The following is a 27,432-nucleotide window of genomic DNA, read 5'->3' as shown; positions in this document are numbered from 1 at the left end:
TATCAAGTCACAAAATCGAATCCTAAGCAATTTGATATTTCACGCATTTCTGAGCTAGTTATTAATCTTCCAAGTGGGTTTAGGTCTAGTTGGAGCAGCTATTACATCAAACCTATCATGGTACATTATCGATATTAGTCAGCTTTTGTATATTGTTTACTTTTGCCAAGATGCTTGGAAAGGATTCTCCTAGCTTGCTTTTCATGATCTATGGCCTTTTCTTTGACTGTCAGTGGCTTCAGGTGTTATGCTCTGGTTAGTAGCACAATGATTATTGTTATTTTCTGTTCTGAACTCAATTTCTGGAATAAACCCTAATTAGGATATACCAACAGCAACATCTCTCACGAAGAGAAACAATTTGTGTTACTCATATTCATTTCTGGTTTTTGGCATTTTCAGTTTGGAGATCTGGTATATGATGCCACTCATTACTATGACTGGTAATTTTTAAAGTGCAACAATTGATGTTGATGTGCTATCTATCTAGTAAGGAGGTCCTCCAAAAGTCTATTTTAGAAAACCCAATGTTTTTCCTTAAATGCAACTTATCTAGTAGCAATGGATCTGGGCATTTCATGGGTGAAAATGTTTGTTAGTAAATTGGGCGTCTCATGGCATAGTTAAATGTTACAATAAGTAGTAAAATTTTCTCCTTTTGAAAGTTTACTCTGTTCTATTTATAGCATGATTTTGAATGGATGGGAAACCATGGTCTTCATCGGTTTCAATGCTGCCATTAGGTAGGATTTTCTCTTATACTATATCATGTTATTAGTTTTGGATTATTTTGTAATGCAACTATTAGTACAAATTATACAGAGATTAACAAATAATAATTTTGTTCAGTTTTTAATGGTGGCTACATCATTATCTTTAGTAAGATTACAAGCAATTTTTTGTTCCATTGAGTCTATGCAGTGTGAGAGTATTAAATGAACTTGGAGCTGGTCATCCTAAAGCTGCAAAATTTTCAGTCATCGTCGTAGTTGTAATATCATTGTTCATTGGGCTTATATTTATGGCCATCATTCTTGTAACCAAAAATGATTTTGTAGTACTATTCACAAGTAGTAAAGTGGTCATGGAAACAGTGTCCAATATGGCCATATTACTTGGAGTTACAATGGTTTTAAACAGTATACAACAAGTGCTATTAGGTAGAGTGTACTTACCCATTCACACTTGATTTACATGACTCTAGTTATGGAAGTTGAGCAGTTTATAACTATTGATTTATTTTTATGGGTTCGATCTGGTGTATCATATCTTTCTAAGGTTCTGTTTGTTTTTGTACAAACAACTCAGGTGTGGCTGTAGGGGGAGGTTGGCAGGCTCTGATAGCCTATGTAAACATAGGGAGCTATTATTTTATTAGATTACCCCTTGGACTTCTTATGGGATATAAGCTCAATCCTAGAGCTAAGGTAGATCTAAGTGCTAAGTTACAATTATTTTTTATTGACTTACTATTATAATAAGTTCAAATTCTATGTCTCTTGTTACCATATACAGACACAAAAAGGATGGCTGATATCATAAACTATTAGAAATTCATTTACTTTTCTTTCTTTTATAAATTTATATTTGTATGTTTAAACAGGGCATTTGGACTGGCATGATTTGTGGAACATCCCTCCAGACTGCCATTTTATTGCTAATCACATATTTCATCAACTGGAATCTAGAGGTAAAGTATATTATCATCTTTAGAGGCTTTTGGGACCATTACTTCACCATTGTTGTAGTGAGTAAGTTTTGTTTTTGTTGTGTAGGCTACTCAAGCTGAGGATCGTATGAGGTTGTCGGGAGGATCGATGGAGTCTCATACAATTCAATCATTCAAAGTGAGTGAGTGCATGTTAGAGGTAGATTACTTGAAAAACACTTGAAAAAGTTTGATTCAAGTGAACTAAACTTTTATAACATTCTCACTAACCCTCCTGAATTTGAGTTACAGGGGGAAGACAATGTTGAGAACATTCCTTGAATATCTAGAAGACAATCCACGAAAGCCCTCTAGTAAATATTTCTCTAGAGATATTATCTAGAAGATAATCTTCTGGCCAGAACAAACAAATACCCTTTACCAATAATTAACTCTAACATAAAGCACATCATAAGCAAAGAAAACAGTCAGTTTCTGATAGAAAAATCCTAACAGTAACTATATCAATCTATACATAAGGAAAAAATGAATAATGTGCAAGTAATTTTAGCATAGTAAATATTAGGTATTATTAGCACATATCATCCAATATTAAAAAACAACAAATAATGTCCAAAATCTCTTCAAATTTTTGATATATTTTAGTTCTCTTGCAAAAATACTTCAATTTTTCTTTAGTCTTGACCATATGTTTATCTACAACTATAGATTTTATAGTGTTTTAGTTCTCTTGCAAAAATAATTTAGTTTTACTTAGTCCTGACCATATGTTTATGACAGAGGTGACGCATGAGGCTGAATACATTGAAGATGATGTGCTGAACAACAAAAATAAGGAGATATAACCTTACTGTTCCGACGGAGGTTGCACTAAAGTTGTCAAACGCTGTTGGCACTGGCAGTAAAATGCTGTTGGCACGTAATCTTCAAACCCTTCCTCTGCTGGCACCACAAAATGCAGTATACGATAAATATTAACCGCACATTCACAACCTTTCTTTCAATAGCGCAAGATTGAAATTAGGGCATGGCAAAGAGCTTTTTTTGGATTTTGACATAGTGTAAGTTCGTGTTGGTCAAAATTTTGACCAACATGGGCTTCTAGTTTAAAAAAATTATATATGTTGCCTTGCATAAAATGACCAATTTGACCCCATTCTATTAGATGGTCAAAAATTTTGGTCTAAAAATGGGATCAAATGTACTAGTGCAAGTAACTTGGCACCCATTGGTGCACCCATTGCTGCCACATAACTTGGAATTGTTTTCCCTCGGCTCCTTTAGGTGCCAAGAAATTTGGCACTCATTGCATTGTGTTGAGCAAAATTTTGTGAAGTCATTTTTTCACACATTTTGGCTACGACAAGTTTTCTATTGGCCTATTTGTGGAAGCCTCATTTCCAAATTGTCTAGTGTATGTCATCCCTACAACTTGTTGGTTTGTGCTTCCCAACTTACCACTCGGGTCTCTAGATTTGGCTATTTTCTATTTAGTTTGGGGATCCTTGGTAATCATTTTTTAAGATGGTTTTTTCTTTAGTTGATGATTTGTATGATTAGGATTTGTATGCATAGAAATGTTGTTTTTGTTGCTCTAAGGAACCTAAATTGGAAATTTATAGATGGGGCTTGGTGCCAAGAAATAGTACAAGATTCATGTGGATTTTGTAGATCTAAGATTATTTTGGATGGTATTTTTTGGGGGTTTAAAATTCTAAGGTCCTAATGCTAATGAAGATATTCTTGTTATTAAACTGCCTTTTGTTGGAATGATTAAATCAAACTTGGGCCCAAAGTTATCTCAATGGTCTCAAAATTAGTTTTAAACTTGTCTATTATCATATTGATTTTTGTCTAATCTTGACAATCAATTTATCATAACTCTCAAAGATGTGGTCCAAATTCACAATGCCTTAGAGATCCAAAATCTTGGAGAGTGAGATGCCTCTATAATTAGAATTTTTATTAGGAATCTAGGTATATTTTGTGGTCTCATTAGACTTATTTTTTCCATTTTTCCATCCTTATAGCTTGCAATTATTCTAATTTCTATTTCAAACCTAGACATATTTATCACCATCTTGAATTAAAGGAGTTTTTCAAGAAGGACTTCTAATTGGAGGTCAATTCATTATCTTTTCTTTTTTGGACTTTACTTTCCTATAGTGTAAACGTTGTTAGGAATAAGGTGTCTCAACCTTGGATAAATCCTATTCTTTTTTTTTTTTGTAAATGTATTTTTCGCAAATAATGTAATTAAGTGTGAGTGTACATGTCTAGTTGGCATGTTGATGTGTCATTCCACTTGCATGTGTCAGCATCTTTAATTGTGTGTAAGGAGATCATGGCTAAAACGGTTATGACGGATTCCTATGACACATAAGAGCTATCTTTGGAATATTTGATGGTGGGTGAAGATGTGAAGATATGTGGCAATTGATCATTGAGTACTGTACACTCAAGTCTCCATCTAGCACATGGGGTTAAAAAAAATTGGGTTACTACTTTTTTGGTGAATGGTAAAACCCTAATATAGTTGTTGTTTGGAAGTTTCCCTAAAATGGAAAGCACATAATATAAGTATTGTTTAGGGTTGTAGATAGGAGAGAGTGAAAAGTGTATTGTTGGTTGCTACTGGATTAGTCTTCTGTGTCCTAAAAGAACTTGCATTGCAAGTGTGTTGTAACTTTTTTGTTGAAGATAATACATTGTGCAAGTTTTGGAGGGGTGGGGTTGTTTTACTGAAAGGTTTTTCCCCATCGTCATATATTTGTGTTTATGTATTTTCTTTTTCTATTTATTTTCTATATTCATGGTTGACTCCAACATTATTGTTTACATAATATCAAATCTAAAATTGTAAGGATTTAATAGGAATTTGCACAATACTTTCCTTAAGGGATTAGTGTAGGAAGTTGTTTCTGCACCTGAGTTTCCTTACAAGTGGTATCAGAGATTGATCAACTTTTGATCCTAATTGTTGGGTAGGGTTTTTGAGCTAATCTCAAGTTGAGTGGGAGTTTTTTGCAGAGCATTCTAAATTGTATTTGCAGATTGAGATGGCTAGTTCATCATATGGAAAATTAAAGGTGGAGAAATTTAATGGTCATAATTTTGAGTTGTGGAAACTCAAGATGGAAGACTTTCCTGAAGATCATGACCTATGGGAGGTGGCTTCACTTGATGTGAGACTGGGAGTTTTGTGCAAAGCATTTTGAATTTTATTTACAGATTGAGATGGCTAGTTCATCATATGGAAAATTAGAGGTGGAGAAATTTAATGGTCGTAATTTTGAGTTGTGGAAACTCAAGATGGAAGACTTGCTTGAAGATCATGACCTATGGGAGGTGGATTCACTTGATGTGAGACCCACAACAATATCTCAAGTAGACTGGGATCTCAAGGATTAGAAAGATAAGGGTCTCATTAGCCTCTATCTAGCTAATTCAATTCTCCTAAATGTTCTTGATGAGAAGATCACAAACAGTTTGCGGACACAGCTTGGGTCTATGTATCAGGCCAAATCTTTGGTTAAAAATTTGTTCCTGAGGAAGAAGTTGTATCCTTTAACAATGGAGGAAGGGGGACTTTTTATAGATCATCTAAATGCTTTTAATTTACTGATTGCATAGTTGACATCATCTAGTGTCAAGATAGAGGAGGAGGATCGATGTATGACCCTATTATGTTCCTTGCCAGACTCATGGGACCATCTTGTGATGGCTCTTGGAAGTACTTTAGTCACTTTCAGAATGGATGATGTGGTGTCTTCATTGTTATCTGAGAATACGAGGAGAAAGTCTTTAGATTTGACTAAAGAATCTCTTCTTGTTCACGGTAGATCCAACGACAGAGGGAAGCAAAATGACAAGTCTAGAAAGGGTATATTGAAAACCCATGGAAAATCAAAGACTCCTGGAAAGACCAAGGCAAAATGTTGGAACTGTGATAAGATTGGGCACTTCCATAAAGACTGTAAAGAGCTAAAGAAGAAGAAGAAGGCTTCAAATTCAGGTTCAGAAAAATCTCAAGAAGATGGTGATGCTTTCATTGCAGCTTTGCCAACACATGCATCTGATGATGTGTGGTTGATAGAATCAAGTGCTTCTTTCCACATGACCTCTCATCAAAATTGGTTCTCAATGTGTGAATATTTTGATGGTGGAAAGGTGTAGTTGGCTAAAGATTCTGACCTAAAGATAGTGAGCTGAGGACAAGTCACTATCAGATTCCCTGATGGATGAATAAAGAGGATGAATGAGGTAATGCACATCCCTAGTTTGCCATGAAACCTATTATCTGTAAGTATTTTGAATGATGTAGGTGCGCAAGTTGTTTTTTCTAAAGATGGATGCAAGATGATGAGAGGAGTTGTGGTGCTTGCTAAGGGTACTAGGAGAGGTACTCTATTTCAACTTGATGCATGCATTTCTCAGTGCAATAGTTCTTTTATTTCAAAGAAGAGACCAGCAATCAGTTCATCCCCACCATCCGAATGAGTGGTAAAGAAGACAGTGTTTATTAGTTCTAATGGTAGTGCATCATGTGTACCTAAGGGTGCAAACACATTGGAAGGAAAACTTCCTATAGAAAAGACAATGTTGTGGCATATGACTTTTGGCCACATTGGTGAGAAGGGTCTTAGAACCCTAAAAAAAAAGAACCTCATTGATGGGTTAAAAGATTGTAATCTCAAGTTTGACTTTTGTGAACATTTTTTCTATGGTAAACAAAATTGTGTTCAATTTTACTCTAGTTCTCACAAATCTTCTGATGTTTTGGATCTTATTCATTCTGATGTATTTGGTCCTGTAAAAATTCCTTCAATCTCCAAGTCTATATTTTTTGTATCTTTCATAAATGATTGCAGTAGAAGGACATGGATTTATTTTTTGAAAATTAAGACACAAGTCTTTAGTCAGTTCAAGTAATTTAAAGCTCTTATAGAGAACCAAACTAATAAGAAGATTAAGTGTGTGAGAATTGACAATGGTGGTGAGTTTTGCATAGTAGATTTTGAACTATTCTATAAAGAACGAGGTAGCGAGATGCATAAGACAACTCCTTATACCCCATAGCAAATTGGAGTTGCGAAAAGAATGAACAGGACACTGATGGAGAAGGCTAGGAGTATGCTTAGTGGAGCTGGTCTTGAACAAAGGTTTTGGGCTGAATTTGTGTCCAATGCTTGCTGTTTGGTTTTAATAGATCTCCTAAATCAGCTCTTGTTTGTAAGACACCCATGGAGGTGTGGTCTAGTAAGAAGCCTTCAATTAGACATCTTCGTATTTTTGGTTGTGAAGCTTATGCACATGTTCCAAAGGAGAAAAGACCTAAGTTGGAAAACAAAGCTATCAAATGTATTTTCATTAGGATTTTTGTTATCTCTTGCTACATCATATGATTTAGAGATAGAATAGATGGATGTGAAGACAATTTTCCTTCATAGTGATTTGGAGGAAGAGATTTATATGTTACAGCCTAAGCACTACATTGTTAAAGGTAAAGAATATTTGGTTTGCAAATTAAAGAAGCCTATGTATGGTTTGAGACAATCTCCTAGGATGTGGTACCTTAAGTTGTATGCCTTTGTATTTTTAATTGGACTTGTAAAATTGAAATCAAATCATTGTGTTTATTCTAGAGTTGAAAATGATCACCTTCTTATTGTTGCATTATATGTTGATGATATGTTGCTATTTAGGAAGGGTAAGGGTATGATTTCTGATTTTAAATCTCAATTGTCAGCACAGTTTGAGATCAAATATCTTGGGGCAACAAGGTACATCTTGGGTATGGAAATTAGTAGAGATAGGTCTAATAGAAAACTTTGGTTGAGTCAAAGTAAGTATGTGAAATTTGTGTTGGAGAGGTTTAGCATGGCAGATTGTAGACCATTGTGTGTTCTTGTTTCTATTGGAACAAAGTTATATGTAGATGATTGTCCAAAATCTCCTAGTGAGGTGGAGGACATGAGTAGAGTACCTTATGCTAGTGCATTTGGTAGTCTAATGTATGCTATGGTCTGTACTAGACCAAACATTGCCCAAGTAGTGGGAGTTTTGAGCTGATTTATGGCTAATCCTAGATGGTTACATTGGGATGCAGTTAAGGAATACTCAGATATTTGAGGTGTACATTAGATTACTCCATTTTTTATCATGGTAACTCTTGTGGAGCTCTGCATTCAATTAGTATTCATGGTTTTGTGGATTCAAATTGGGCAACTGATATTGATAGCAGGAGATCCACCAGTGCTTCTATGTTCACTATGTTTGGTGGTGTCATCAATTTGATGAGTAAGTGACAACATATGGTTTCTTTGTCCACTACAGAAGTTGAGTACATGGCTACTACTTTTTCTTATAAGAAAGCTATTTGGTTTAGGAGATTGTGTTCTGATATTGGTGTTGATACAGGATAGATTACTATTTAGTGCGACAATCAAAGTGCTATTTTTCTTGCAAAGAATCCAACTTTCCATGCCAAAACAAAGCACATTTATGTGCAGTTTCACTTTGTGAGAGATATGGTGGAGGATGGAAAGGTAAATTTGGAAAAGGTAGATACTATAAAGAATGTTGTAGATGCATTGATGAAACCAATGGGAATAGAGAAGTTCATATGGTGTTCAAATTCTATGGGTCTTTCAACCTATAGCGGTTAGTTTCTTTTATGTTCTTGTTGCTCTTACAAGGTGTTTGACAAGTGGGAGAATGTTAGGAATAAGGTGTCTCAACCTTGGATAATTCCTATTCCTATTCTTATTATTTGTTTTGTAAATTTATCTTTTTCAAATAATGTAATTAAGTGTAAGTGTACATGTCTAGTTGGCATGTTGATGTGTCACTCCACTTGCATGTGTTGGCATCTTAAATTGTGTGTAAGGAGATCATGGCTGAAACAATTATGACGAATTCCTATGATGCATAAGAGCTATCTTTGGAAGATTTGATGATGGGTGAAGATGTGAAGACATGTGGCAATTGATCACTGAGTGCTATACACTCGAGTCTCCATCTAGCACACAAGGTTAAAAAAATGTGGGTTCCTAATTTTTTGGAGAATGGTAAAACCCTAATACGGTTGTTCTTTGGAAGTTACCCTGAAACGGAAAGTGCATGATATAAGCATTTTTTTAGGGTTGCAAATAGGAGAGAGTGAAAAGTGTATTTTTGGTTGCTACTGGATTGATTTTTCATGTCCTAAAAGAACTTGCATTACAAGTGTGGTGTAACCTTTGTGTTGAAGATAATACATTATGCAAGTTTTGGAAGGGTGGGGTTGTTTTACCAAAAGGTTTTTCCCCACCAAAATATCTTTGTGTTTATGTATTTTCTTTATCTATCTATTTTCTATATTCATGGTTGATTGCAACATTATTGTTTACATAATATCGAATATGAAATTGAAAGGATTTAATAGGAATTTGCACAATACTCTCCTTAAGGGATTAGTGTAGGAAGTTGTTTCCACACCTAAGTTTCCTTACAAATTTAATGTAGGTTCTATGAATGTTTTGACACAAGTTCCTACTATTTATTTAACATTAAATATTCATGTAGTATAATATTAGGATAATTTTTTTGTTTACAATTTTTAAGATTTGTCTATCTTGCTAGTTCAATTTGTTTTTTAGAAGGACATGATCACCTCCATAATTTTATTGGAAAGTCCTTAATAAGATTTAAAATGAGAAGCTTATCATTGAGGCTCTCTTTAAATGACTTTTTCCTCATTTTGATATAAAAGGAAACTCTTCTTAAACTAATAAAAAAATTCATTTTATGCCCCTCAATTTGAGCATTATTTTAATTTTTGATCTTTTCAGTCCAGGCATATTTCTTTCATTAATTTTAAGAGAATTAACTTCTCTTCATTACACGAGAATCACAAAATTTTCTCTTACTCTATTTCTCAGTTTACATTATTAGTTATTCCAAAATTAGCAGATCACTAATTAAAAATTAGATCACTCAATTGGTTCCTAAAGTAGTGTAGTATTATATATAAAATCAAAATGCCACTTCTAATTTTTTTTATAGAATACTAGGGAACGAACAAAAAATATATAGGAAAAACCTTTGTTAATCAATCAAAACTATGCATTAATCCATACTTTTCATATCCAGGGGATGATACTATTGAAGTTTCTTATCAATCAATCCTGTATATAAATTCATAAAAGACCTAAGAATACTAGATGGTGATTTGTATTTATCATATTAAAGCTACATTACATGATGTCCAATTGATCTTTTCTAGTTCATTGAGATGATATATCTAAGAGAGACGGCCTTAGTGAATTCAACTGAAAGTTGAAAACATAAGATAAATGAGCTTGCTTGTTATAAATTGAACTTTATACGTGGCATTCCTTTGAGGTATTGAGCCTAAATGCTCTCTCCATCTTGGCAATTCCTTACTTCAAGAAGAAACTATGTTTCCTTTACCTCTTCAATTGCCCTGAGAACTTTTTTATCTAGAAATTTAGCTACACTTACCATTGATATGAACTTAGAAGAAGTCTCACTTTGTCCATAAATTTTCCTTTACCTCTTCAATCACCCTAAGGACTTGTCTCATGGTTGGACTTCACTTTGGAGATGTAGTTACACTTACCATTGATAAGTTTTACAAGTTCCTAAGGATCACTCTTTCCTTATTGGTAGAGACATGATAATTGATATTAACCCTGCTACAAGTTCTTCTTCCCTTTCATAGTGAACCCATCTATATAGATCTATGGTTTTCCCATTGACGAAGGACTTCAATGGTATAACTTGTAGTAGTCCACAACTCAATGTAATCTTGTGAAGATTTCCTAAGAAGAAAAAATTGGTTAGAACCTTATCAAGGAAAGACCACTTCACCCTATCATTAGTTTTGGAGATATCAAGCTTAAGGACCATAGAAATTTTATCATTGGCACTCATTGAGTGTAATTTCTCATGTATAGTGATGATGGCATCCATAATATTCCTCCTACTATCAAATATCTTTTGATTCTTAGAAATTAGTTTATCTAGAGTAGGATTCATTGTATTCACCATAACCGTAATGTTATGATGTGGATCCTAATTAGACTCTGAGGTTTATTTGGTGCAGTTTCTCTCCAAATTATTTCTACAAGGGTTTTGGGTGAAGCTCCCCTAAGATGAGGTCAAGGGGCAACATCCCTGGTGCACTTTGTATCAGAGTACACAGTGGGATTGAGGGGCAACACCCTGCAAGGATCTTCGGGGGCAATGCCGCTGATGCCAAAAATGACTTTATATTATAAAAGACATCGGCTACTATTTTTTCTATTGGACGACTTATTCTAGCCCTAATTTTGTAAGCAAAAAAAGCTTGTATAAAATGTCTTAGGGTTAGGGATTTCAAAATGTATGGTGATATTGTAGCTTGTTGCAGCTGTATATGAGAAATATGTTAGCAAGTAATACTAATCTATTCAAAAACAAAAGCATTAACTAGCATAAAAATCATAACATATGAGATAGACATAGTGAAACCCTCAAATGAGAATATGAGCCATGGAATGGCTCTCTCAATGAGGATGGTCACTTGATTTAGGGATGAGTCTATTGTGTAGATTTGGGATATATGCTCAAGTTTCAAAATAGCTTCAATGAATTTGGGATTTTTGGTGTGGATGATGGCTTTGATATGGATTTGGCTTCTCAAACTAACATTATAACTTTAGCTCAAGGATTGTGATGAAATGGCTTGGGAGGGGATCTAATTTATAGGCCAAGGGGTTGAGGGATGGAGGGTTAAGATGCAAGGAGAGATGAAAGCTTATGGAGGGCTCAGATTGCATGAGAGGAGAGCACATGGATTGTGCTTCCTTACAACCAATCAGAGAGTGACACATGTCATAGGGTAAGTGGATGGAGGAAAGGGCAAGGATGAGTCAAAAAAGGAGGCTCAAGGCCTTAAATGACCCTCATAATGGCTTGTAAGAGCTTTTAAGGGCATGTAAGAGCATTGAAGGCTTTGTGGTTGGGATAAAGTTTTATGGTTGGGATATTTTGAGGGAGCAGACTTTGATTTGGCTTAGGAAAGTCTTAAGCTCACTTAGGAAATGTGACAAGGTTAGGGGGGGATTAGGCTTGGTTTAGGATTAGATTAAGGATGTTAGAGATGTGCAAGTGGATGGCATTCATGAGGGTGGGTGAGTTAGTGGCTAAGCTAGGTTAGTATGGGTGGATGGGGTGGATTAGGCTAAATGGAGGATTAGGGATAAGTTAGGGGCTATTAGATTTGAGAGTTTTATTTATTAAAGTGATTTTAATAAATTTGGGATTTTGGAATTAGATAAGAGAATAGGATTTAATTGATAAATGATAGGTTATTTGATTTATCAATTAGGACTATAGATGATTAATTAAATTAATCAGCTAGGGGATGGCAAAGGATTAATTAAATAGGAATTTAATTAATGATGCCTTTTAGAGATAGCTAAATAGGATTACCAAAGTGGTGTAATCAGATTTAGGTGTCTACATTTTGCCCCTCTTTGACATAGTGTTGAGACAACACTATTTCAAAGAATTTTGAATGGAGATGACATGAGGAGGATGCTTTAGCAACAAGGTTGCCCTAATCTCGGATAAGAAGAGGAGAGACTAGACTTATGGAGGGCTGAGATTGCATGAGAGGAGAGCATGTGGATTGTGCTTCCTTACAACCAATCAGGGAGTGACACATGTCACAGGGTAAATGGATGGAAGAAAGGGCAAGGATGAGTCAACAAAGGAGGCTCAAGGCCTTAAATGGCCCTCATAATGGCTTGTAAGAGCTTTTAAGGGCATGTAAGAGCATTGAAGGCTTTGTGGTTGGGATAAAGTTTTATGGTTGGGATATTTTGAGGGAGGAGACTTTGATTTGGCTTAGGAAATTATTAAGCTCACTTAGGGAATGTGACAAGGTTAGGGTGGGGATTAGGCTTGGTTTAGGATTAGATTAAGGATGTTAGAGATGTGCAAGTGGATTGCATTCATGAGGGTGGGTGAGTTAGTGGCTAAGCTAGGTTAGTATGGGTGGATGGGGTGGATTAGGCTAAATGGAGGATTAGGGATAAGTTAGGGGCTATTAGATTTGAGAGTTTTATTTATTAAAGTGATTTTAATAAATTTGAGATTTTGGAATTAGATAGATAGAATAGGATTTAATTGATAAATGATAGGTTATTTGATTTATCAATTAGCACTATAGATGATTAATTAAATTAATCAGCTAGGGGATGGAAAAGGATTAATTAAATAGAAATTTAATTAATGATGCCTTTTAGAGATAGCTAAATAGGATTACCAAAGTGGTGTAATCAGATTTAGGTGTCTACATTTTGCCCCTCTTTGACATAGTGTTGAGACAACACTATTTCAAAGAAGTTCGAATGGAGACAACACGAGGAGGATACTTTAGCAACAAGGTTGCCCCAGTCTCGAATAAGAAGAGGAGAGACTAGACTTAGAGATGCCCCCTCAAGAAGGTGGCGGGGAGAGAAGACAAGGCTTGGTGGCTTCTTGAAAAATACAAGAATCCGAGATAAGCAAGGAGACTCAAAGTGGCAAAGAGAAGGGGCTGAATTAGCTCAACACTCACTATGAGAGAATGATAAAGGAGAATGAGATTCACAAAAGGAAGCAAGCTTAAGACTTTAGGGAAGGTGGAGGATGAAGGAGCGGAGTGCTAGAAAAAGGAATCCAGGATAGGAAAATGGATGATGGGATGATAAAGCTGATGCAACAGGATTTCAAAGAGTCAAATTGGTGGAAGATGGTTTTAGAAGATCCCTAGGACTAGGATTGTGGATCTCGAAAGATGAGGCTTGGTGGATTGATTGGATTGATGGATCCCTAAGACTAGGATTGTGGATCCCTAAAGCTAGAAGTGAAGATTGGTTCAAAGAGATACTGATGCATAAGCTAGGATAGGTGCTAGATATGGATGGGGGATAATGGAGATGAAGGGAATACATTGAAGCTTTTTGAGCAGGGGGATACTTCAAAGAGAAGTACCACCATGTAGTTGAGCACTAAATTTTCTATAGGAATATTGGTTAATTTCCAAGGTTACCAAGAACATCAAGGCCTTTTCACCAACTGTCCAGAGGACTAACGGACTGACTCAAAACAAACACACAAGGATTGCCCTAGCATCACACATGAATCCCAAAAGAAGTAGCATGGAACCGACACTGGGTAACCCACAAGCAGAAAAGAAAAATAAACAAAAGACCTAATAAAGACCTTACGCTCAGATTGCCCCATTTTCAATATACCATGATATGGAAGATTGTGGCAACCTTGAGGAGGAACAAAAGATTGTTTGGAAAAGATACTTCAAGACCCAAAAGGGAAGATTCCAAATCAAAAGAAAGAGAAAATCCAAAAGAGAACCACTTGCCAATGAGATGGGTGGGATGAGGTACTAACGGACCAAGATCAGACATGAGGAAAGCTATATCCTACAAGGATCTATCAGAGAGCACCTAAGCTGATGGATCTAGATGAGTGATGTGTCTGGCAAGCTGAACTAAGAAGGATAACACTTTGGTGATAGGAGATCTAGCTAAAGGATGCATTGGAATAGCTAACCAAGGGTTGTGCGATGTGTGCAAGATGTTGATCAAGGAGCAACTGACATGAAAGCTGGATAGATACAACGGTACTAAGCTAAAGAGGATGTACAAGCTGATAGACCAAGATATGTTACAAATGTACAAGGTTGTTCATGTTGTGGTTTTGTGAGATGGAAATGGTTGTGAAGGGTGGGATGTTTGTAATAGTTGATAGGTGGATAGGTAGATGGTTTGCGAAAAGCTTAAGTGAAAATGGGGTTCTTTGTGTGCATGTGATAGGATACAAGCTAGGATACAAGATTATTTACAAGCTGGAATATGGTACAAGCTTTGGACAAGATTTGGATATAAAAGGTATGGTACAAGATTTACAAGGTATAATACAAGCTTTGGTACAAGAGTTACAAGCTGAGGTACAAGATTTACAAGCTGTATAGGAGGTATTTACAAGCTCCATTAGATTTTGGATATTTGGTTGGAACACCAAGGGAACAAGCAGGTGTTCTATTGGATTGTGAGTGAATGGATGAGGGATAGGATAGTGATAGATAATGGATTAGTCTTAGTACACAAGGTGCCTAAATTACCAGGTTTTCACCAAGGTACCTATCCAAGGCGCTTGAATTGCCAAGTTTTCACTATTGGACACTTATTTCTCTTTATTTTTGTGTATTTTTCAAAAGCTGGGTATACCAAGGATCTTCAAGCATAGAACTTCTTGAGATGAATGATGTTAGTAGGATCATTCAAGAGTTCTCCTTCCGGTGTAGATAGCTAATAGGCTCTGAAGCCAAAGGATGCAATGACAACATAAGGACCAAGCCAGGTAGGTTCAAACTTGCCTTTCTTTTCTCGATCTGCTTGGACTTTCATGTTTTCTTTGAGGACCATGTCGCCTGGCTGAAAGTGTCATGGGAGCACCTTCTTGTTGAAATTCCCTTTGAGACAAGTTTGATAGACTGTGAGATGATCATAGGCTTGTTGTTGCTTCTCATCTAAGAGATCTAGCTGAGTGAGCCGAGCTACTCTATATTCTTCATCTGATATTTTCCCTTGCAAAGATATGTGCAAGGAGGGAAGTTCAACGTCTATGGGTAGTACCACTTTGGCACCATAGACTAGGGAGTATGGAGTTATGCCTGTGGATGTATGGAAGGAAGTTTGATAGGCCCATAGGGCTAGATTTATTTGTAGGTGCCAATCGTGGCCAGAATCATTAACAACTTTCTTTAGGATTTTGAGGAGGGTTTTGTTAGTTGCCTCTACCTAGCCATTACCTTGTGGGAAATATGGACTAGAAAAGCGATGATGGATGCAGAGGGAAGTGCATAGTTCTTCCATGTTGAGATTTTCAAAGTTACCTCCATGGTCGGTGAAGATGGTGGATGGGATGCCAAAGCGGCAAACAATGTGGTACAAGATGAACTTGGAGACCTGAACTCTTGTAGCTGAGACTAGGGGGACTGCTTCCACCCACTTAGTGAAATAGTCTGTAGCTGTTATTATCTATTTATGTCCATCAAATGAGAGGGGTGTGATAGTTCCAACTAGATCAAGGCCCCAACAAGAAAAAGGCGGTGGTGCAATAGGCTGTAGATCCTATGCTGGAGTGTGCACAAGATTTGCATGCTGCTGACATGGGAGACATTTTTTGACAAAGTTACAGGATTCTTCTTCAATGGTAGGCCAATAGTAGCCTGCTCTAAGGATTTCTCGCGCTAGGACAATACCACTCATGTGGGCACCACAAAGTCTGGAGTGTACTTCTTTTAACACCATCGCGGCCTTGTTTTCATCTAAACATCAAGAGAGAGTATCGTGATAACCCCGACGATATAGGGTATTGGCTATGATAACATAGCGAGATGATTTTTGAATAAGGTTCTGGTGTTGGGTACGTGTGAGGTGAGGGGAGATGATACCATCTTTAAGGTAAGCATGAATCTCATGGTACCAAGGGGATTGGGGACCAACCAAGATACAAACACGGTTTGAGTCATCATTCGCATAGGCAGGTGTGAGGAGTTGCTCGACTAAAAACTCATACTGTGTAGCTACTTTGGGAATTTCCAAGAGCGAGCCGATAGTAGTCATAGTGTTTGTTGCTTTGTTCTGCATTCAAGGCACTTGTGTAAATTGAAGCTTTGTAAAATGCTGGGTTAGCTGATCAACTAGCTCTGTGTAGGGTAATAGCTTTTCATTTTTGGTTTGATATTCATTTAGGGCTTGCTTGATGATGAGCTGAGAATCGCAAAAGATTTGTAACTCAGTGATGTTCCATTCTGTAGCTGTCTTTAATCCTACTATGAGAGCCTCATATTCAGCTATATTGTTGGTGCTAGGGAATTGTAGCTTGAAGGCTTTTGTAATGTAATCTCCTTGAGGTGTGACCAACAATATTCCTGCCCCTAATCCATGAGATGTGTATGAGCCATCAAAATAAAGTTTCCATGGGGGTTGTTCTTCAATTAGACAGATATGCTCATCTGGAAATTCTGTGATCAAAGGATATGCATCTATTAAAGGTGCATTAGCTAGGTGATCTACTATAGCTTGCCCTTTGATTTCCTTTCTATCCACATACTGGATGTCAAATTCACTAAGGAGCATAACCCATTTGGTCAAATGGCTTGTAAGTGTTGTTCTAGAGAGCATATACTTGAGAGGGTCGATCTTGGAGACTATTTGGATGGTATGAATTAGCATGTAGTGGTGAAGCTTTTGAGCTGAGAAAACAACTGCCAAACAAGCTTTTTCCATAGGAGTATAATTGAGTTCATAACCAACTAGGATTCTACTAATGTAGTAGATGGATCTTTCTCTGCCATAGTCATCAAGCTGTGCTAGAAGTGCCCCTAGAGCAGTAGGCATTGTTGATATGTACAAGATCAAGGGATGACCAATAACTGGTGGAACCAAGATAGGGGGATTGATGAGATACTGCTTGAGATGATCGAAGCTGCATTGACATAAAGGATCTCACTTGAATTTTTCATCCTTCTTCAGTAAGTGTGCAAACGGCATACACTTATCTACAAGCTGGGAGATGAAGCGTTGAACAGATTGAAGCTTTCCCTGAAGAGTGTGAAGCTATCATAGTGTTTGGGGAGGAGGCATGTCTAAGATAGCTTTGACCTTCTTGGGGTCAATATCTATACCTCGTTTAGAAACTATAAAGCCTAGAAGCTTGCCAGATGTGACCCCAAAGACACACTTCTTGGGATTCAGCATGAGATAATATTTGGCTAACCTATCAAAGACTTTCTCCAAGTCAGCAAGATGATCCATGAAGGTATGATATTTGAGCAAGATATCATCCACATAATCCTCCAAAATGCTATGGATGAGATCATGAAAAATGGCTGTCATAGCTCTTTGATAGGTAGCCCCTGCATTCTTTAGGCCAAAAGGCATCATGTTGTAGCAAAAGGTTCCCCAAGGGGTAGTGAATGTTGTCTTATGCTGATCCTCTTCTGCAATCTTGATTTGATTGTAACCATAAAATCCATCCATGAGGGACAAAATTTCATATCCAGTTGTAAGATCTACAATCATATCTATGTTGGGCAAGAAAAAATCATCTTTTGGACAAGCTTTGTTAAGATCGCTGAAATTAGTGTAGATTTTGATGTCACCAGAAGGCTTAGTGATGGGGACCATGTTGGAGATCCACTCTGAGTAGTCGATAGGTCAGATAACCTTAGCAGCTAACATTCTTTCTAATTCAGCTTTGACTAGTAATGCCACCTTGGGGTGCATTTTTCTAAGCTTTTGTATGACGGGCTTGATCTTTGGATTGACTACAAGATGATGAACTACAAGCTTTGGATCCACTCCTGGCATGTCCTGATATGACCATGCAAATCAGCCAATGTTCTCTCTTAAGACCTCAAAGAGGAGGTCAGCTTGGTCTTGTGATAGGGATGTAGCAATGTGAACAAGTCTGGGGATCTCTGAAGAATCGATGTTGACTTCTCTAGTATCCTCAATTAGAATAGAAGACACCTCCAGTCAATTATCTTGAGGAGGCAATGCTAAATCCTCATGTTCTGCTTGTGACTCTGGATTTTCTTGCTGAGGGGCTCTCTTCACTACCTTAGCTAGTCTCAGATTCACCTTAGTTCCAGTTTTGGGTGTATTGGAACTAGGTTGGGGATTTTCTCCAAAATACCCCTTGAGATCTAGCTTATAGATATAGGCAGTATCTGGCTTTGTTTTCTTGTGAGGTGTTTCAGCTCCCATGAATCTCAAAAGTGCTTCCTTTGATGTGAACTCATAAATGTGTATGATGCTTGGTTGGTCCCAATCTATGAGTTGTGGATGGGCGAGTGGTAGGTCAATGAAATGGATGGATAGTTCTTGGAGAACAGAGTCTCTGAGGAAGATTTGGTTTGGGATATCATCGTAGGATCTCTTTTCAACTTCCTCAGGAATGTCTTCGATTTTGACAAGGTCATAGTGAATGTTTGAAAATGCATGACAGTTCTCATTAGTGCCCCCAGTTGTGGGTATGCCAAAGCCAAGACCTGACTTTGATTCCCACTTGTGTGCATCGATGGGGCACTACATGCCTCTTTCTTCTGGTCCTAGACCACCACCTTGATAGTTCCATTTGTCAGTGATGAGATTATGTTCTTAGGGATACTTCTAGCTGAAGTGATCAAGGCATGCTTGATTTCTTGGAGGTGCATCCTTATGTAACCAATTGTTGATATCTGGAGTGAGTTCCTCATGAAGAGGGATTTTTGAGGATACAAAGGTTCTTTAGCCAAACTGTTTGTATCAAGGAGGTGGAATCTCCTTAGCTTTGTGATATGTCGGTCGTCCATGGGTGTGTTGATCAAGTGGAAGTGCCCTGACTGCAAATGCATCTGACAGACTATACTCTCCACAGCCTTTGTTATTGATCTTCACGGTAGATAGGGTGGAGGCGAGGATGGTTTCTAGGTCATTACAAGTGTGGGATCAGCTAGCAATGGCTGTGTCGATATCAATTCTAGGGCAATGGTTTGTCTATGAGGTTTCAACTGCATTGCAGTAAGCAAAGGGTTTTGGATTAGCATGGATGGTTACCTCAGTGCCCTGATGTGAAAATTTGACGCACTGATGATAAGTAGATGGGACGACTTTCATGGCATGAATCCATGGGCGACCGAGGAGGATGTTAAATGGTAGGTTTAGATCAATAACATGGAAAAGTGTTTCTTGGATGACTGGCCCAACCTTGATTGGTAGCAAAATAGTTCCTTCTGTGGTTCTTTCCAAGTTGTCATAAGCTCTGATGGTAATAACCTCACTAATGATATCTGCCTCAGTATACCCAGCTTGTTTTATGAATTTTAGGGTGCAAATATTCAAGGCTGATCCATTATCTATCATTACTCTTTTTATGGCAAAATTGGATACCATGATGGCTATGCAAAGCAAAAGGGTGTAATCTAGCTTGACCACAGGTATGTCGGTGGGTTTGAAAGATAGGGCACATGAGGATGAAAGGTGTCCAACAAGATTTTTAAAATCAGTAGTGTTGATATCTGAAGGGACACGAGATTCTATGAGAGCACTGTCAAGGATGTTTTTGTACACAGGACTAGTGCGGAGAAGGTCTAAAATGGAGATTTGTGCTGGCATGTTCCCAAGGTGTTCAAAGATATTGTACTGGCTTTTTGATGGAGCTGATGGTGCTGGTGAAACTGGTGGGCCTGCGATGTTAAATTGCGCTCTTTGAGTGGTGACTGCACACTCATTATTTGGTCCTTAGATATTGATAACATTGATAGAAGGCTCTTTCTCAAATATACAACCTATGAGGCTACCATAATCTATATAGGATGAAGTGTGGTCATTGTTCTTCCCATGTTGTTGGTTTGGCTGGCGATTGTTGGTGTTGTTGTTGTTGGTTTGGATAGGTGCTTTTCCAAGATTTTGGTTGTTGTGAGGAGGAAAAGCATTTTGATAGATTTGCAAGCCTACATTGGGAGAGGTTTGGGCATCAAAGGTGATTTCTTTCTGATCAATGAGGTCCTGCACATAATCTTTCAGTTTCATGCATCTGAGGGTAGTGTGACCTTTTACCCTATGAAATTTGCAGTACTCATTATCTTTGTACCATGCAGCTTTGGATTGGCTTGAGTCAATTTGTTGGGTAGGAGGAAATTTGATGAGGTTTTCCTTAGTCGATTTCTCAAAAATGATATCTAAAAGTTCACCGAGGGGTGTATAGTTTCTAGGTGTAGGTTGGAATCTGGGCTTTTGCCCTGTAGCTACATTGATGGTATTAGCTTGATTGCTAGACCCTTGAAAGTTGGGTCTTGGATTGTGGCTTTGATAGCTTTGGTGATTCTGCTATTGGTAGTCGATAGCTTGTTGATTATTTGGTTGATATGGTGGGTTGGACTGGTTTTGGGAAGGACCACCAATATTCACATGTCTGGTGTCAGTGACGCCATCTGTTGCAACGTGCTTGTTTTTGTTCCAATACCTAGACTTGTCATTGGAATGTGATTGATTTTAGTTGGCTTCCTTGTAAATCTTGACCAAACCATCTTTAATGATTCCTTGCTCAAGGATCATTCCTTTCTCTTTGATATCTTTGTAGGTCTGCAAACAGTTCATGGTCATGTGATGAGCCAAGCTAGGATGGGCATTATCAATAAACATTTTTACCAAATGGCGCTCTGGTAAGGTGCAAGATATGCGGGTGGTAAGGGTTTGCAATCTTTGCAGATATTTGGGAAAGCTTTCTCCACCTTTTTGCTTAGTGTGGACAAGATCAACTACTGATAACTCTGTTTCAACAAGATGGGCATATTGGGCTACAAATGCCTTTGACAATTCAACAAATTTTTTAATTGTGCCATATGGAATTCTATAAAACCATTCAAAAGCTGGTTCGGCCAAGCTTTTGGGAAAGAGATGCAATAGGAAGATGTCACCGTATGCCACTTCTTAGCAGTGCATGTAAAATTTTTTGATATGTGTGACAGGGTCTCCTTTTCCTCTGAATTTGTCAAACTTGGGTATCTCAAAGTGTTTGGGAAATGGTGTCATGGTAATGGCTCTGTCAAATGGGTAAGGACACACATTCTCAAACTTGAAGGTTTTTGGATCATTTCCCTCCTGGATGTTCTTCAAAGCTGTCTTCATGGCTTCCCATTCTAAATTAATGGGTGATGGCTGGGGTGCACCCAATGTAAGAGTGCCCTGAGGTAGGTATGTGCTAGATGGGGTAATGGAACATGGATGGCTTTGAGGTATGGGTTGGTAGGGATTGTACATGGCTTGGGCAACTGAATGGTGGATGATGGGTTGCTGAGGTAGAGGAGGCACACATTACTGCATGTGTTGTGAGGCTTGCTGCTGATATGGGATTTGGGATAGGGATTGAGGGACGTAGGCTGGATGTGGGATAAATGGATTGCTTTGTGTAGGTAAGGTATAAGATGGTTGTGAGGCTTCGAGAAAGGATCGAGGAGCTTGTGGAACTTGACTTGGGATTTGAGGAGTTTGACCAATATATGTGGGTTGTGCCCCCATTTGGGAAGGTATCTGCATGGCAAAAGAGGACAAGTAATTGGTGGTTAGTGGTGGTGGATTTCCTCCTAGAAGTGGCATAGAAAAATAGTTGGTAATAGGAGGTAATGGATTAGTTGGTGGTGGAGGTGGTGGGAATTGAAAGCTTGGAAATGGAATTGATGGGGTTTGATAGCTTGGTGGCTAGATTTGAAAGCTTGGTAGAGTGGTGGCAGGAGCTTGGGTCACTTGAGAGCTTGGCAGAACATTGGTAGTAGCTTGTGGGGTTTGATAGCTTTGTGGAGTGAGGGTAGTAGCTTGTGGATTTGTGGCTGATGACACTGAGCTCCAAGGACCTAGTGGAAATGATGGAATTGTGCTTTGAGTTGAGGTAAACAAACTGGGGGTGATGAAAGGTTGATTACTTGGCCCCATGGGTGGCATCCCGATTGTATATTGTTGAAGTTGGCCAAAGATGCTAGCACTAATTTGGGAGATGGGTGGATTTGGAAGGCTGGGTTGAAGAGCAGCAGCAACAATAGTGAAGGGAGTGAATGATGAGGTGTTTTGGGTGAAGGGGGTTTGGGATGGAGTGGTATGGACCAATGGTGGAGTGGTGGTGGCTGGATTGGTTTGCGGAAGGGATATTTCAACTTGAGTGAAGGCTGGTATGTTTGGGTCTGTTGGATCATATGGGGTGGGTTGAGGCTCTTCTTTTGGCACATATTTAGGATAATTCAAATCATAAGAGCCTATGGGTGGTGGGGTTGTCCAAACAATGGGTGAGATGGATCTGATAAGGGAGCAGGTCTTCCAAAGTTGAAGGCTCCTATGTTGTCCCTTCAAAAGTTAGCCATGATTGTTTCTTTGTTCTTGTCTATAATGACGTTCACCAATACTGCATTTCTTGGTTGGTTCATGAAAGCTTCAATGTCAGTAGATGATGGTATAGTGTTCTCTGGGCTGAAGGATGGTTGACTGCTCAAGGGGAGAAAAACTGTTTGATCCAAATGATAGGGCTCCATTGTTTCCTTCTTCTTCTTGGCTAAGCGAGTGACGGGTGGCATGAAAATGCAAAATGTTCCTAGGGATGAGATGCAACAATGTTGATGGATGCAAAAGGGGAAGGCTTTTCTATGCAAATAATTTCCTAGGGTGAGGCAAAGCTATATGTCAAAACCTAAGGAGGATTGGGTTGGGGATTCTAACTTCAAAGATATGTTGCCAAAGCATGAAAGGTCTGCTTTCCTATGTGCAAGCTTGGTGGTGATTGTGTCAACTTAAGGATAGACTGATGATCCTTTAGGAAGAACACGAGATTGACCACTTGTGGATCCCAACCTTTAGCTCAAGGTGATGAGGGATAACAAGTGACAAAGCTAGATTACCCTAGAAAAAGCTCTATCAAAGGGATAACCTTGGTGAGATTGGTGGATTTGGAAGATGTTAGGAATGGTAAACTTTTGGCAAGGTGACAAAAATGTTGAAGGTTTGGATGTGAAGTTTTTGGATTGTTGGCTAGATGGTTTGGTTCTAAATGAGATGGATGAGCTAAAATGCTTAAGGGGAGGACTAAAGATGGTTGTCTTACTTACAAGGATGACTCTAAAGGGGAGCTTATGCAAGAAGATGTGGAGAAACAAGGGGGTCTAATCATAGAAATCATGCCTAGTTGGTAATGCATAAGCAGGGTTAACTCCTGGATGTTGGCTAAATTTGATAGTGCGATCTAACCAGGCTTCTTGAAGGGCTTCGTCGGCAACTTTGTCTTCTACTTTGTGGAGTTTGTCAATTCGAGGGCTTCGTGTTACTTCCTTCTTCTTAGCTGCAATTTCTTGGTATACCTGAGATGGCTTGAGTTTGGCTATGTGAAACTTCTGTTTGGGTTTGGGTTGTTCTGATATAAATTTCTGAATCTTCTTGGCTTTCAGAGATCTCGATTGTTTTGCTTCAACTTGTTCAACTTCTGGAACAGGCAGTGACTATGCTAAGTGTGCCCTAAGCTAGGATTGACCAAGTTTGGCAAACATTCATTCAACAAATAAAAAATCAAGCAATAGATAGGAACAACTAGATAGAAGATTTTGATTCTCAGAATGTGATACTTGCACCAAGGAGTGTGTATGTTTTAAAAATGTTTCGATCAGTCACTTCAAACACATTAACACCCTAGATGGTTGTCTGCAAGGCTGACAGTTGGTTTAGCTAGGGAGTCCTCGATATACCCAAGGTACGTGAGGCCCAAATCCGTAGATGAAACCAAAACAATGTCACACAGCCGAGAGGAGTGGTAACCCACTTCTCCTCTTTCACTTCTCAAGGGTATAAATTTTCTTTGAGGCTCTTGACTCCAAGAGAGGTGTCTTTGGATTCACCTCTCGATCTTTATACTCCGTCGGAACGCTGGAATTGAAGTTGTCCCAAGGGGTGATGAAATCTCCAAGCAAGCCTCCTAAAACTTAAACAAGATTTTGGATCCTAATCTTATGCACCCAAGATGGCCTCGAAAGATGACAAGGGGAGAGAAGACTTCAATGATCTTAGGCTAAAAAACACGTTTTTTCTTTTACCAACTGACTCTTATGTGTGTTGACCTAGAATTTGCAAGCACTCATGTTTAAGATGCAAATGTTCAATTCCAACTTTGAAATGCGCCAACAAAGCAAAATCAATCAAAGAATGCAAACAAGAAGAAGAGTTAGGGTCAACAAGAAAGTAAACTCGCACGTTTGGAGGCCCTCCATGACAAGTATCGATTAATTTCTTTTAAGGCATTCAAGAGTTGGTGTGATTTTTTTTTAAGCCCAAAACAAAGATGTGTGAAACTCGATTGTCAAGCGCGTTCCCAGAGGCCCTCCATGTTAAGATTTGTTCAATTTTTTCTATGCCCAAATGAAGTGTTAGCAAGACTAATGCTCATTCAAGATATTTTCTAACTTATAAAAACCACTAAAAACCCAAGTGAGTGGAGTTTGATTTGCGTGGAGCACTTAACACCCTCTTAGGTAGACACATCCCCATAGATGGCACTGAAATTGCAACCAATGGTTAAATTTATGGATGATTAAAGAGGGTGAGTCCAACTACAAACTCACTCAAAGTGTCTTTAATTAGTTTTTGTAACTTAGAAAATTTCTAAAATGTGGATTTTTTTTATGCCCGAAATTGAAGTGTGAGATATTGCAATGGTTAATTGATCCTTTGTATTCAAGATTGAATTTTTTTGTTTTAAGCATGCATTCCAAGAAAGGTTAATTTTAATCCATGGCATTCAAGATTATGTTTGAGCAACATTCATTCAAAAGAAAATTGTCCAAACATTCAAGTTCATTTTTCAAAAGCATTAAACCATGTAAGGAGAACCTGCAAGAAACATGATTAGGTTTGTTGCTCCAACCTGCAATGTGACAAAAAGCAATTTGATTAGCCACCCAAAATCTTTCAAAATGAAAGCTTAACTATGGGAAAAAAAATTTAACTTTTTTTGTTCTTTTTGATATGTTTAAAAATGCTTAAAATGGTCTATATCCTACGGAACCACTAAAAGTCAAATTTTGATTTATACTTTTTTTTTTTTTTAAATGATTAGAGATATGATGAGAAAATCTACAGAAAACTAGTTAGAATAAAAACATGCACTAGAAAATGTTAAAAATTTGAACCAAGCAGTTATCAGAGCGATCCCGCAAGTTAAGAACGTGTTCCCACAGTTGCGAGAATGCGAGAACTGTTAGCAGGAACGCAGAAAATGTGAAGTAAAGTTTTGGTCAGACAAACAAGGCGATCTCGCTGGAGTTCCTGTTCGCGGGAATGAAAATCGCGCCACGAATCTGGATCGCGAGAATGACAGGAAAGACTGTTAAAAAGAATTAAAGTTGTGAGCCAAAAACTCGAGAGCTCTTTTTGACAGAGCGATCCCGTGGGTTTATGCCCTTACAATGTTCCTACAACGCAAGAATGACAGTTTTATAGGAAAATTAACGATTATAGATGAAAAGAATACAATTCACATTCCCACAAGCGAGAATGACAATCTCGCTGCTCTCAGGCACGTTCTCGCAAGCGAGAATGACAATCTCGCTGGAGGATTAGTCGACGGGGATGAAGATGTTGTTTGATGATGTGGCAGAGACTATTTGTTGATGAAGTGTGAACTCATGGTCGCGGGTTCACGTTCTCGCTAGAGAGTAGCACCATTAACGCATTGTGGGATCGCGTTCCTGGGGTCGCGGGGATGCAAAAAAAAGTTTTTTTCTTAAAGTTGACTTAGTCAAAACTGCTTATAGGGTTGTATGCGCGTTCCTGCGGCAGTCAATAGTACCCTGCAAGCAAAAACCACAAGACAAAGACACAAAACTTAAAGCACAAAATGTTAGTTTCCCATGGTTAGTAAAAACATGAAAAAGTATGTGAAACTAACAAAATGGAGATTAAAATGACCCTTGCGGGGTCCCACTGAGCGTGCCAAAATGTATATGAGAAATATGTTAGTAAGTAATACTAATCTATTCAAAAATAAAAATATCAACTAGCATAAAAATCATAACATATGAGATAGACAAAGTGAAACCCTCAAATGAGAATATGAGCCATGGAATGGCTCTCCCAATGAGGATGGTCACTTGATTTAGGGATGAGTCTGTTGTGTAGATTTGGGATATATGCTCAAGTTTCAAAATAGCTGCAATGAATTTGGGATTTTTGGTGTGGATGATGACTTTGATATGGATTTGGCTTCTCAAACTAACATTATAACTTTAGCTCAAGGATTGTGATGAAATGGCTTGGGAGGGGATCTAATTTATAGGCCAAGGGCTTGAGGGATGGAGGGTTAAGATGCAAGGAGAGATGAAAACTTATGGAGGGCTCAGATTGCATGAGAGAAGAGCACATGGATTGTGCTTCCTTACAACCAATCAGGGAGTGACACATGTCACAGGGTAAGTGGATGGAAGAAAGGGCAAGGATGAGTCAACAAAAGAGGCTCAAGGCCTTAAATGGCCCTCATAATGGCTTGTAAGAGCTTTTAAGGGCATGTAAGAGCATTGAAGGCTTTGTGGTTGGGATAAAGTTTTATGGTTGGGATATTTTGAGGGAGCAGAATTTGATTTGGCTTAGGAAAGTCTTAAGCTCACTTAGAGAATGTGACAAGGTTAGGGGGGGATTAGGCTTGGTTTAGGATTAGATTAAGGATGTTAGAGATATGCAAGTGGATGGCATTCATGAGGGTGGGTGAGTTAGTGGCTAAGCTAGGTTAGTATGGGTGGATGGGGTGGATTAGGCTAAATGGAGGATTAGGGATAAGTTAGGGGCTATTAGATTTGAGGATTTTATTTATTAAAGTGATTTTAATAAATTTGAGATTTTAAAATTAGATAGGAAATAGGATTTAATTGATAAATGATAGGTTATTTAATTTATCAATTAGGACTATAGATGATTAATTAAATTAATTAGCTACGGGATGGCAAAGGATTAATGAAATAGGAATTTAATTAATGATGCCTTTTAGAGATAGCTAAATAGGATTACCAAAGCGGTGTAATCAGATTTAGGTGTCTACAGCAGCAATTTTGAGTTATAAGGGATTGTGGATTGTAATCATTGGATAATAATAATAATTGTCTTGTTGTTAGTGGTTGTAGCCCAGGGATTGGGTGA

The 27,432-nt window shown here is 38.0% G+C and overlaps 1 pseudogene; it reads left to right on the top strand.

Annotated features, from left to right (window-relative positions):
* The first annotated feature begins 247 nt into the window (after positions 1–247).
* Positions 248–25,889, top strand: LOC149560993 (protein DETOXIFICATION 34-like; annotated as a pseudogene).
* The last annotated feature ends 1,543 nt before the right edge of the window (positions 25,890–27,432 follow it).

This window comes from Cupressus sempervirens, chromosome 4, assembly GCF_028749045.1.
Source record: "Cupressus sempervirens isolate cs-2001-9-10 chromosome 4, ASM2874904v1, whole genome shotgun sequence".
Lineage (NCBI taxonomy): Eukaryota > Viridiplantae > Streptophyta > Pinopsida > Cupressales > Cupressaceae > Cupressus > Cupressus sempervirens.
This window is presented reverse-complemented; position numbering and strand designations above follow the sequence as displayed.